This window comes from Pseudopipra pipra, chromosome 5 (genome assembly GCF_036250125.1).
Source record: "Pseudopipra pipra isolate bDixPip1 chromosome 5, bDixPip1.hap1, whole genome shotgun sequence".
Lineage (NCBI taxonomy): Eukaryota > Metazoa > Chordata > Aves > Passeriformes > Pipridae > Pseudopipra > Pseudopipra pipra.
Window position 1 is genome coordinate 36,128,779 of NC_087553.1, and position 12,578 is coordinate 36,141,356.

The 12,578-nt window shown below is 35.9% G+C and overlaps 1 protein-coding gene across 5 annotated transcripts in view; it reads right to left on the bottom strand.

Moving 5' to 3' along the window:
- SYT1 (synaptotagmin 1) overlaps window positions 1-12,578 on the bottom strand; it is a 349,423-nt gene that overhangs the window by 59,895 nt on the left and 276,950 nt on the right. The window lies entirely within an intron of this gene.

The following is a 12,578-nucleotide window of genomic DNA, read 5'->3' on the forward strand; positions in this document are numbered from 1 at the left end:
TTCCATTCATTGCTTCTGTGCTACAAGCACAGGCAGGATTTAAAGTCCTTTTATGTATCATTGATTTTCATTGCTCATGTTGTCCTATTCTACTAATTTTTGTACTGGAGATTTTTCCAGAGCATCAAAACTGCCTAAAAATACGAGATGGGGTAAATGATATGCAGCTGGAAAAGAGGCAAGCTGAAAACCTCAGAAAAGCTCAGAGAAAATCCTGTTCTAGTGCTCCCTAGTTTGAGGGAAATCAGAAATACGTAAAATACTCTCTCAGATAATTTCAGTATTTTTGTCTTGGGTTGAAATGAAGAAACTAATATATGCCTCCTTGTACAACGCCTTGTGTTATATGTCTTAAGTTCAGCACATTAAATATTTGTGCTCAGTTCAAGAATGAGGTCCTTTGAACTAGCGCTATATATTCAAATCTATTGACTCACCAGGCTCATATCCACTTCTTAAACTAAGCATTCACATTTTTATGAAACTACTGAAATATATTCAAGTTTTTGGATAAATACATAGTGGCAAACCCCTCTTTAATTACTCCACTTCTTCTGACTATTTCACTTCGACAAACTTTCTTAGCACATTCTTTAGGAGGACAAGGCAGCTCATCAAAGGTCATCATAGCAATCAGTACCACACAATTTCATTAATCTCTTCAGTAAAAAGAGGTCACTGCAGTCATCTATAAAATCTAGGAAAGAAGACTGCACTTATCATAAAATCTCTGGCTCAATGATGTTCATTTTTAATAAATCTTAGACCACAAGGGAAATTTCAGAAGACTGAAAGAGTGGTAAAGTTATGCCTCTCTGACTCAGAAAAAGGCCAAATGGGATGAAGGTGGTATCTATCAGCCATTTGCCTTTTATCAAACCCAGATGAAAACAAAGAAGAACTCATAAAAGTTTGTATTAATGCTGATTTAAAGGATATAAAATATAATGAATGTGAAGTCACATTGTTTTATGGAAAAAAGGTCTTTTCAACTAAAACCAGATTCATCTTTGATAACACTGTAAATTTAGTTGATGAAGGGAACATGCACATTTTTTTTCTTTTTTCTCTTCAAGGTCTACTGCTGTTTTTATAGATGGTGAAGAATTTTTGCTGATAAAGTAAGCAGGTGATATAAGTAGTCATAACAGTAAATAATAATGCAACAGGTTGGTCAGAGAGAAAGTGCTTAATCACTTAGCTGTAACCAGTCACACGGAGGACATTTTCATACAGCCAAAAGCAAAAATTCTACATTCTAACATAAAGAACCCAAGACTCTTTCTAAGTATCTCCTGAATCAGGAAATGTATCTTACAAGATGATGTCTCCTGATGAGGTTATAAGGTAATAAGCTACAGATCACAAACTGCTAGTGTAATCCTGTGCAAAACATTCAATAGTAGACATGATCAGAAGCAGATGGTGACTTTGCCTGCCTGGCAAAGAAATAAAGTATATTGCACACAGTTCTTGCGTACATTTTTTTTTTTTTTTTTTAAGATGCAGAAAACTACGAAGAAGGTAAAAAGTCACAACTCTTTTTGGGAAAAAGTAGAAAAAGCCTGATTGCAAAAAACATAAAAGATTAATTTCTGCAGCTTTCTGAAAAGAGGATTGGAAGTGACTTGATTACAATGCATAAGTACCATAGAGAAGAGGAAGCATCATGTATTAAATGGCTTCAACCTATTGAAGAAGCGTGCAACAAGAATCAACGACTTGGAGTAGAATCCAGTAACATCCAATAACAAATAAAGTACACATTTTTAAAACAGTTGGAGTACTTGCTGAAGCTATAAGGGACATGTTATTTTCTTCATCTATTTATGTCTTAAAATTAGAAACTTTCAAACTCTTTGGGTTTGAAGACCTTCTAAGAGTTTTCCAGTGCTGGTGCAAAGCTGCCTCTAAACAAACATGGGTCTCCTGTCAGCAACCTTCTCATTGTACCCTTTGCCAGTAAGGTCTCACTCAGAATTTTTGAATTTTTTTGGAAGTCAGCATGACATGAGTTGATCTGAGCTTTCAGAATTTGCAGTCTATGGCCAGGCAGCCAGGACAAAATGCCAAGGGCTTAGAATCAGACACTTTCTAGATTTTTGCTCCAAAGCCAAGCAAGGTCTAACTTTCAAGCTTGTAAGGGGGTTTCCTTGTGCCCACTTCCTCCCAACTTGGCACAGGGAGAACATTACTATCTCCAGGATGCTGCCTATTTCCTAGACTGAGCTTGATTATAGGAAGTTCTTTAAAATGTTCCTTAAAGATCTAGGAGTCCTTCAGATTTAGGGCAGACAACATCACCTAATTTAGACAAATGCCTGATGTGATAGGAAATATCACTGTTTCTAAGCAAAAGTTTTTTTTGAAATGGGATTTTTTTTCAGAAATGAAATTTTAATGTTAGCTAGTCTAGGCTCAATGCAAATAAAATAGATCATATTTAAAGATATGTCATCCTCAGTGACTCATAAAAGCTCATACAGTGGTGCCTTCTGGCAACAAACCAAGGAATCAATGAACAGGTGGGCTAAAAAGTCTAAGGAGCATGTCCCAGTGTTTATACACAAGATAGTAACAGCTTTACATGTAGTGATTATGCTTGAAGGGCTGACTAGCAGCTATTTTTCATGACCGGGAACATATAAACAGAAAGAGCTTTAAATTCTTATATAATGTGACTGGTATTGGTGCTTGCAGGAACTTATGCCAATTCTGGAACTCTACAGCTGAAATCCAAGCAGGAAACCAATACTCTCAAGTCATTCTGGAACATATGATTGCTGCAGAAAATCTAGTAGATATTAAAATCTGTTCTCATTTACAATTATAATGTATCAGAAGATACTAATTTTTGGATTTTATGCTTTTAATAATAAAAGCTGCAACTTTCAATACACTATAAATGTGTATATTTTCCTTCAGGCTGATGAATTAAACTAAAAGCAGAGAGTTCTTCATTAAGAAATCAACTAATAGTTTAGTATCACTAACAGGCATTCTGGAGAAATAATCATGTCTTTTAAGAGATTTTAAATGATTTAATAATTTAAAGCTTATATAGAAAATTATGATTTTATATCTACAGAAACATTTGCTATATCAAATTGTAATGACACAAATTGGTTCTCATTGTAAAAAAAAAAAAGAGGATGAGAAAACATGCACAAATTCAGATGGCTCATGAAGTTACAAGTGGGGTTTTTTTGAGAGCTTTGGTGTATTGACATATACAATTGTACTATGACAAGAAAGAAATCATGGGTTACAGATACGTGCTGTGGAAGAACTGCAGCTCTTAGTTTGTGTCACAGACTTGTAATAGCTGTATCTATTTTCTGTACAACAAGTACAAGCAAAAAAAATCAGAGTAATCAAAATTAATACAAATGACCCACATATCATTGAAAACTTGCCTGCTCTAAAACATCACAGAAAATTAATGTTAGGCCTGACTGATTAATGTGAAAGTCCAAATGAGTAAAAACATTTTCAGCATAATCCACTGCTATCTAATTCTAGCCTGGGCATTTATAGACAGCTACAGACCTCGGGGCACTCCCACAAAAATGAGCTGCTACCAGTTTTGAAGCCCAGGCTCTACTCATCAACAAGAGATCCTCTGGTTAATTTTTACAGTTAATGAAGAAGATATGGAAAAAGAAAGGTAAAATAACTCAATTCCAGACAACCAGAAGTAATTTCAGTAGCACCCAATATTAAGCACCCAATGGGAAGATCAGATGCTGTCTGTCCATTGCCAGCCATATCGCTGTGAAGCGCCAGTGGCATGTTCTATGCTGGTGGCATCAACAGCAAGTTATAAACCCCACGTGATGGTAATTGTACGGGGAATTGCTTCAGTTAGAATTTTATGACAAGGTCTTTAGCTAAGAGAAAGAGATTTGAACTCAAGGTCAACCACAAGTGGAGAAAGGCACAGTGATGGGTTCCCAGATTTAGTTGCCTTTATCAGTGTCAGTGGAAATTGCAATACCTGCTAATTCTGTTCTGTTGTAGGCAAATGCATGCAGCCAATCAAGCAGCAATAACATACCACTTTCAACTCCCTCACTTCTAGTTAGGAAACTCCCATCTCTGGCATTATTTCTGTAATTGTAATCGTAGACATAATGCTCAAGGAAAAAGCCGTGGCCTCCATCTCCGTGGATTCAGTTTCAGGTACATCTTTTCATCTTGCTTTTGGCCAGCAAGAAGCACATACAGAATTTACCTGGGTCCAAAAGGAGATCAGAAATGGATTTCATCTACGCACTGATGATTGTAGCTCAAAGTGAGTTGTGTTCTGCTCTAATGACACCGTAGTAATTCTGTTGCAGTGACCATACTCAAGCCTTCCACAGAAAAAAATCATACTCTAGAAACTCTGCTAGTGGAAGGGACCAAACAACTACAGTACTCCTCCATTCATCTAGTGAGTAAGCTAGCCAGGCAACCAGGTGAAACAAAAAGCCCCAGTGAATGCAACTTAAGATTGCTCACGAAACTTTCATTACAGAAGACGCATCCTAAAAGAAAGATGTATTTCTGCTTTACGCTCAGGTCTACATCTCATAAGCACAGATACACCAAAAGTGAGAGAATATATGCTCAGAAGTGAGGAGTGGAGTGATTCACAAAAGTTTCATCTCTGGTCAACATAAATACTAAAAAGCAACTGCAACTTTTAACTGGAGGCTACAAAATGCAAGTTAATTATTCACTGAATCACTCAGATGTATAAAATGATGGTAGAAGTTAAAAAAAAAAGAAAACTGAAAAGAATAAGAAACTGAGAGAAGAATTAGCATGTTATGAATTTCTCCCTAAATGTGGCCAGAAATATGGAAGTCTGGGGAGGTGTATGTGGGGGGCTAAGGGGAGACAGGGGGAAATGGAGGGGGAGAGAGAGAGGAGAAACGGTTTGATCTTTCAACAATGGTATCGTTCTTGGAGTAAAATTCCTTGCTATTGGAATTTTAGATGACAGAGAGGTTAAAAACTTTGAACTGTAGAGCACCAATATTATAAATCATGCTCAGATAAGGCAGAAAAGTATTTTTGTCAATCTTGTTAATCTCTTAAATATTATGTATGATGTAGAGTTACTGATGAGCATGCAAGAATAATAATATTTGCCATGATCTGTGAGATAGAAAATGAAAGACTGGCCATAGTCCTTCACAAAGAACTGTATGCAAGTCGTAGATTGCAAGATATTAAAACTGGAAATGTAAGTTCTCCATTAATCTACAAGGGGAGAATGAATCAAATGCAGAAACAGAGATGTTCTATGAAAATGATTTTTTTTCAGCAACTTATTATTTTGTACAACAGCATCCTGCCCAGAAAGAATTAGACATGAACAAGTGAAAAAGACTATGCTATTCCAAAGGTTTTTAGAATCTAATTTAAATCATCAGGTTCTGAGTGTTTCTCTAGTTATGATGGTAACAATCACAAAGTAAGCTGCAGAAGGCCATGGAAATGAAAGAGTAGAGAAGTACAGGGTTGACTGCACTAAAACCACCCAGCTGCATCAACACACTAACACATCAGCCACTGTAAGAGATTTCTTTGGCCTTTGGTTTCTAGAAGGCTGAGTTATATGATACAATTGAACAGGTAACCGTAGGACTGAGGTATTGCTGTCTGTCATCCATTTAGCCTAGAAATAAGACCTGGTAATACTTCCTAAATTCATGTACTCTACCTCTTAAAACATGAGCATAAACTAAATAAAAGCCCAACGCCACTGAACTTAAAATACAGTATTATGTTCTGGATTCTAACTGATTAGGGCATTTGGTGCTAATTCCTGTCACAGGTATAATGCAAAGGGCTTCAAATACCAGTTAAGCTCATTGTTGAACTAAATGGAAACACAACAGGCTCTGAAAAGAGGTTAAATGGTTACTATGGTAATCTCTGACATGGTCTAAATCAGTGTTTAAAAGCTGACAGAGGAAAAAAAAATGAAGAAAATGGCTAATAGCTTTCTTTCCTGGACCACTATTCCTAAATCTTTGACTTTTTCCTCTTCAAAAATACATTTTTCTCTGATGCTTCTGGAAGCAAAATCTTTTAGTTCTACATGAAGTGGACTCAACAAAGTGAGAAGATTATAGTGGCATATTACTCCTCAATCTTCTAATGAAAATGCTGTCATTGTCTTTTCGAGACTTGCTTTTCCCTCATGATTTCTATTAAAGTCTTGGTCTCTTTCTGAAGGTCCTTCTAATGACACTTATGATGGAGTATTTTGATAGTGTTGTTTTGCAGCTTCCCTTAGCTCTTGATCTTGGTTTGTAACAGCAATCAGATAACCATTTTTGTCACTGTTGGTTTGGAAATGTAAGAGAGAAAGGGAAGTAAATTATTATCCCAGACTACTGCAAAGCTTCTGCCTAGAACCTAGTGAGGCAATTTCTGCCTCTGCATTATGCATTCACTTGATGCTGGTAGTCAGAAAAATAAGTAAGTACATGAAAGTCGAGCTGGAGACCAATGCTGGAAAATTTCAGATATAGCATGTTCTGTGACCCTTTCATTGGGTGATTCTGCAGGTCCATTTGCCATCGCTCCCAGATTACAGACCTTTATACCTGGGAGTACTCCACAATTACTTTTGGATTTCCTGGAATTCCTACTGCAGTTTCCATCCAAAACATCTCTTCATACTCTAGCTTCAGTACTTTCCACTTGGAATATACTTCAACCCATGCAAATGACTGATACATCAGCTATCTGAATAAAAATTCTGTTTAAGTCTTTCTAAAAAGAACTCAAAGATGATTTTGATCCCTCTCAGTATCTTTCTCAAAACCCTGTAAAAACACTTTTCAGAACACTGCTTTCCAACTGCCATTGTATGAAGCAGTGTTTTAGAACTCTCAAATATCCTATACTTTAGCAATAGACTCCCAAACATTAAGAAGCAGAGGCTGGGAATTGTCCACTGTTCCTTCCTTTGGCCTTGTAATTTTCTACGAAATTTTTAGGAATATACATGGTCTAAAATGAATGAATGAATGAATAAATAAATAAATAAAATAATTATGATAATTATAAAGAATAAAATTAACTAGTATTCGTTTAATAGACATATTATTAATTTTTGTATATTTATTATTAATTTGTGTGTGTTTGTGTATTATTAAAATCTTGTGTATTTTGTATATGTGTATTATTATTTTGTGTGTTATATTATTTTCTATAATGTGTATATATTACAGATATATGTAATATATGATACATAACACATAAAATATATGTATTTATGTACTATATTAGATACTCAGCACTAAGTGTAGGATCTATTTTGTTTGCACAATTTAACCTCAAGATGCCTTTCCGCACTTGGAAGGAAAATGGTAATCATTACGTTTTTGACAAATAAGCAATAGAAGTTTTTCTGATCTCAGAATGAATACTGTCCAGAAACAGAAAGGGCCCAGAAGAGCCTGAATTTTACACTATCACTGAACTTCTCCTCTTTCTACTGTTCTGTGTATTTGAATTTAATACCTGTAAAGCCAGACAGCCCAAGATGAATCAAGACAAGTTCCTTTTTGATTTCAAGTATGCCAATTACATTCTTTTTATTATAACACAAGAATGCCTCTGACCTCCTATGGTGTCTCTTCTAGACAGGGAGTTAAGAAAGAGAATACTCAATAAAGGTATATAGTGGGATTCTCAGCAGTTTGAGTATAAAAGGCAAGAAAAGAAATGCATAATTTTAATAGCCTGAAACAGTATTCTAACTCCTCTACTCAAATAATATTGTTTTCCCTTTAACATCACAACATTTTAACATCTTCAATTTCAAGATGAAAACCAACTAACTAACTGCAAAGGAATTTTAAACCAGGCTTGCTTATTCTCAAACTTGAGAACCTGTCTTACTATGAAAATCAGCTCATTGGCAGGACAGATCCTGTACTTACAGGGTTGAACAGGCATTCAACACTGTGAGTTCACTCTATGGAACTCTCCACAAAACCTGAAAATTAAAACCCCCTTAGATTTTTAATTTTTAATTGGGTGTGATAAGAACTGAACTTGAGGAAATGCGAACACTATGAAGAAAACATCACGATCCAATATGCAGCTAAATAAAGAGACCTCACATTTTAAAATTTGTCTGACACTCTGACAGCATCTCCCTAGGGATAATGATACTTTCGTTCGCAAAGCACTGTGCTATCTGCAAAGCTGTAAAAGAACTAAGTGTTATTATCAGAGATGGGAAAGGCCTATTAGATCATCTGTCCATCTATCATACAACCATAACAGAAAGTAACAGTGAATTGCTGCTGTACTTTGACAGTGACTTTTGTAAAAAATGTCCTTTAACTCTTAACTCTCTGCAAGTTTCAGTGCTAGAGTCAATAAGCTTGGTGGCTCACTAACTTCTATGAAGTATATGAAGGTATTAAATATACCTGTTTCAGGCCCACTTTCCACCTCATTCCTTTATTTTTTCATGAGGAAGAAAAGAACAATCCTCAGGTATTGCCCACATCAAGCTTCACAGAACTGGTCTTCCACTCTCCAGCTGCAGAATGCTTGCATCTCACCCATTTCCAAGGCAGTAGTGTAGCATTTCTCCTGCTTGGGATTGTGCATCATGTAGAAGAGTGAAGCTGGTGTTTTCCAGCAGACTTCCAACTCAGAAGTCATGTATAAAATATACCCATCACAATGCACTGTGACATGAGCATGCATCCATCATGTAACCTATCCATGGTGAATGCCTGATCAGATAATGCATAGAGTCTCATGTGAAGGTGTTATGATCAGGTTCTTAAAATTATTAGAGATGCCTCTGCCTGAATTAAGGTGCAAATGAGACCATATGCCAAAGTCAATAGTTTTTATTTAACAGTAAATATGACGTAGAGAGACATAGAAAGAAATAGGAAAAAGAGAGAAATGGGCAGAGAAGGAGAGTGACAGAGACAGATTAAATAGAAAAAAAAATCACCATTCTGTGGATTCTGACAGCATCTCAAGTTCCTGCCACACTCCTAATTAGTAGGCATATTTGAGGTGGACTTCAGTGAGCAGTTGCTTATTTGCACAGTTTGCTGCATTGGACAAAAGTCTTTCAAAGATTTTAACAATATTTAAGCCATTAACCAATATCGGTCTTTCATAGATGGCAGTCATAAAAGGTTTGCAGAATTCTTGGTGGCGGATATTGTCAGGTCAAGGATCCTTCTCCTTATGCTTCTCCACTGCTTCCAAGGGAAAGAATTGTTTCTGCTTCTCCTTATATTCCGTAAAATTTCTTGGCATGTTTGCTACAACAGGTTTTCAATTTAAGTGCCAATATAAGAAAATGTCTGGAGGGAAATCAGCTGAAGTATTCAGAAGATGACTCTCAGTATGATTCACACCACTGTGAGCAAAGAAGAGGTCTGTCTCGCCTTCTGTACTGCAGTGATAACAGATATTGGATGCAGTGTGTACTCAGATAAAGTTAATGGCAGTGACATCTGGTACATGACAGAGACGAGCAAACTCCTGTGATCTGCTTTTTAACACTCTGTGCCCAAACCATTATATGTCAGACTTGGTAAAAGTGAATAACCTTTCAGTATTTACCACTTGTCCCTCCCATGCTCTCAGTCAAATAAGACTGAAGGACTACTGGTTAAGTCAACTCCATATATTCACAAGGAGACCACAGGTAAAAGCAGACAAGAAAAAAAAGATTCAAGGTATGAAGCTCATTAGTAGTGGTCTCCGCAATATTTAGCAATCGTTGTACAGACTTTTACATTCCCAAAGCCCTCTCCCAGTCGTAACAAATGCTCACATAAAGGCTTGTACCTTCAAAGTGCTTCACCAACATAAATATATTAATAAGACCTTTCCCAGAAGAGAAGGCAGTGTCAAAGAAATGCCATTCAAATGGCTGGGCTGTGAGAGGTAGTGCTTCAAATTAGTTCATTAAACCTTCATCCTCTGCCATCAATTTCAAGCCCATTTAGAAAAAATGACAGAAAGTACAGTGGTGCTTTATGAGCAAAAGAAAGAGTAACTGCTCATAAAATTATTTTGCCTCCTATGATTGAAATGTTAATTAAATTGTAATTCTATGATGTGCATCAACTGAATTTGACATAAAGGAAACTAAAAAAAAAGATTTTTATACTCTGTTTGACTGAGGCCACCTAGATGGTTCTTTTAACGTGACTGGTGACAATTGCCACTGATGTGCTCTGGTAAACATCTGTTTAGGTGCCAAAATTAAAACATTAAGGATAGTCTGACATCTGATACTTTATTTCAAAAATATTTAGAATTCGGATTAGCACTAGGTTTCTAAGAACTGCCAAACTTACCTAACCTCTGCAAAGGCAAAAAAGGAAATAAAACCTATCTTTCTTCAAATATTGCAGGCCACATACAGAAGTGCTTTTCAAGAACAAATTCATTAAACAATTATACCATGTAGAATAGTCTGCAAAAGACTTTTTGGTAGCAATAAAATTGCATTTGTCATAAATTTTTGCATGAAATCCAGTTGCTTAGGTTTTAATTTGCTTTTTTAGTAAGCTAGGCCACCATATCATGTTCACGATCACTACCAAGAGACAAGAATGTGTCTGTTGCTACATATCTGGCATAGGTAAATCATGTTAACCTTCATATGTGCGGTGATGTATTTACTAATACTGAAACCAAGGTACTTCTTTATCACAGCTATATCTGATGTGAATTCTGCAACATCTGCTGTGTCAGCTGATAACCCCTTTATGGAGATACAATTTCTGTCCCCTTTTTATTATCCCTTAAAATATACTAGAATTTGCTTAGCATCTTTGCTGTGGAGCAGGGACTGGAACATCAAAGATTGTGAGGTAGTTGAGTCAAATATGGAATATGAATGACATTTCATGTGAACATAACTCCCAAACCATTGACAAATGCAACTCTCTTGGTTCTTGGTAGAGATTTCTTTTCCAAATTGGGCTAAGCAATTCTTTGAATCAGGCTCAACATACATATGACAGAAGTAGAGGTTCCATAATGGAGCAGAAATAAGTGAAGACCTTGTGGATTAAATATACTTGGCTGGTGAGTAACTGGCTTCTGTGGGGTCACTTTTTATTTGTACAGTGAGCTAATGAGCTGGTGCAGAAAAGCTACACATAGTATATAGAAAACTAAGATTAAAAAGTCTCCATACAACCTAAGTTATGATATTTTTCCATATTGATTGGATACCTTGTATGCTTATGAACACTGAGATGCAAGAATAAAACAGAAGTTCTCTTGTAGTATGAAATAATATTTAGGATGTTGGTGTAAGCACAGTTTTTCATGATGTTTCATAAGATCATATTACCTAGCTCCTCACAAATAAAATAGCCATGCTTGGTAGCAACTTCAAAAAGGCCCTATCCAAAAGGTATAAAAATTACAATGGTTTTCCTGCATACATAGTACCCGACATATGAAGGAAGTTGAGAGCAACCTAGATTTCATCTCTACTGCAAACTATTCAAAGCTCTTGTAATACTCTTCTAATATCCAAATACTTCCAGAATTATTAATTTTAATTACCTTCTTTTTTTATAAAAGATGTTTTCCAAATCAGAAAGCATTTATGCAAGTAGCTTACACTGCTCAATATCTGCTTCAAGTAACATTTTCACCATATTGCATTAGCAGAGTATGAACTTTCTGAAGCTGTTGCAGAAAAGTGACTGAGATTTAACTGTGGATGTTAGCTAGAAAACTTAAGAGGCAATGTTCTTGTGTCACAAGACAGGTGAAATCCCACACTATTCTATAACATGTTATCTGTCAGCTGCATATGGGGATATAACTGTTTATTTTCTTAAAGCTTGAAGTTATACTACAAGGGTAAAGTTTCAAGTCCTCTTTGTGTAGTATTTGGCTTATTATATGTGTTTTGATACAGAAAAACATGAAACACTTTGAAATCATACATAATATTGCAATAGAAGACCAATTTGCTGCTTAATAAAATTTCATATTTCCAGCTTTCAGGTGGGCTGAGGCTTTAAAGGAACAGGGCCCTCGAACTACAAACTTCCTTTTTCTCTTTTTTTTCATTTTCATATTTGGCTCTAAGAGTGAAAGAAAAATGTCCCATATAGCAAGGGTACCAATGTACCCTGTAAGTGCTGTCATTATGAAAAAATGCCGTCACTATGAAAAAATGTCATACAGAAAAGTCTCAATGTAGCAGTGCCTTTCAAATCAATAAGCAGTTGAAAAAAGCCATCTCAAAGGTCTTGAAAAACAAACACTCAAAAAGGCAACACTGAAATCTACCATTTTTGGAAGGAAGCCTGCATGGCTGCATTTTTTGGAGCTTTTAATCTAAATCCAATATTCAGGTTTTTTCACTTGTAAGAAGGAAAGATTTCATTCAGATTGTCCCTTTAATTACAGAAATTAGGGTTTGAATACAAAGCAGCTTATTATCTAAATTAGACGATGAGAAACTCAGACTCACGATTCCCTCTCCTTAAACGAGAGCACTGAAGTACCCCATGCACTCTGACTATTATGAGTAGGCGAAGTACTATCTA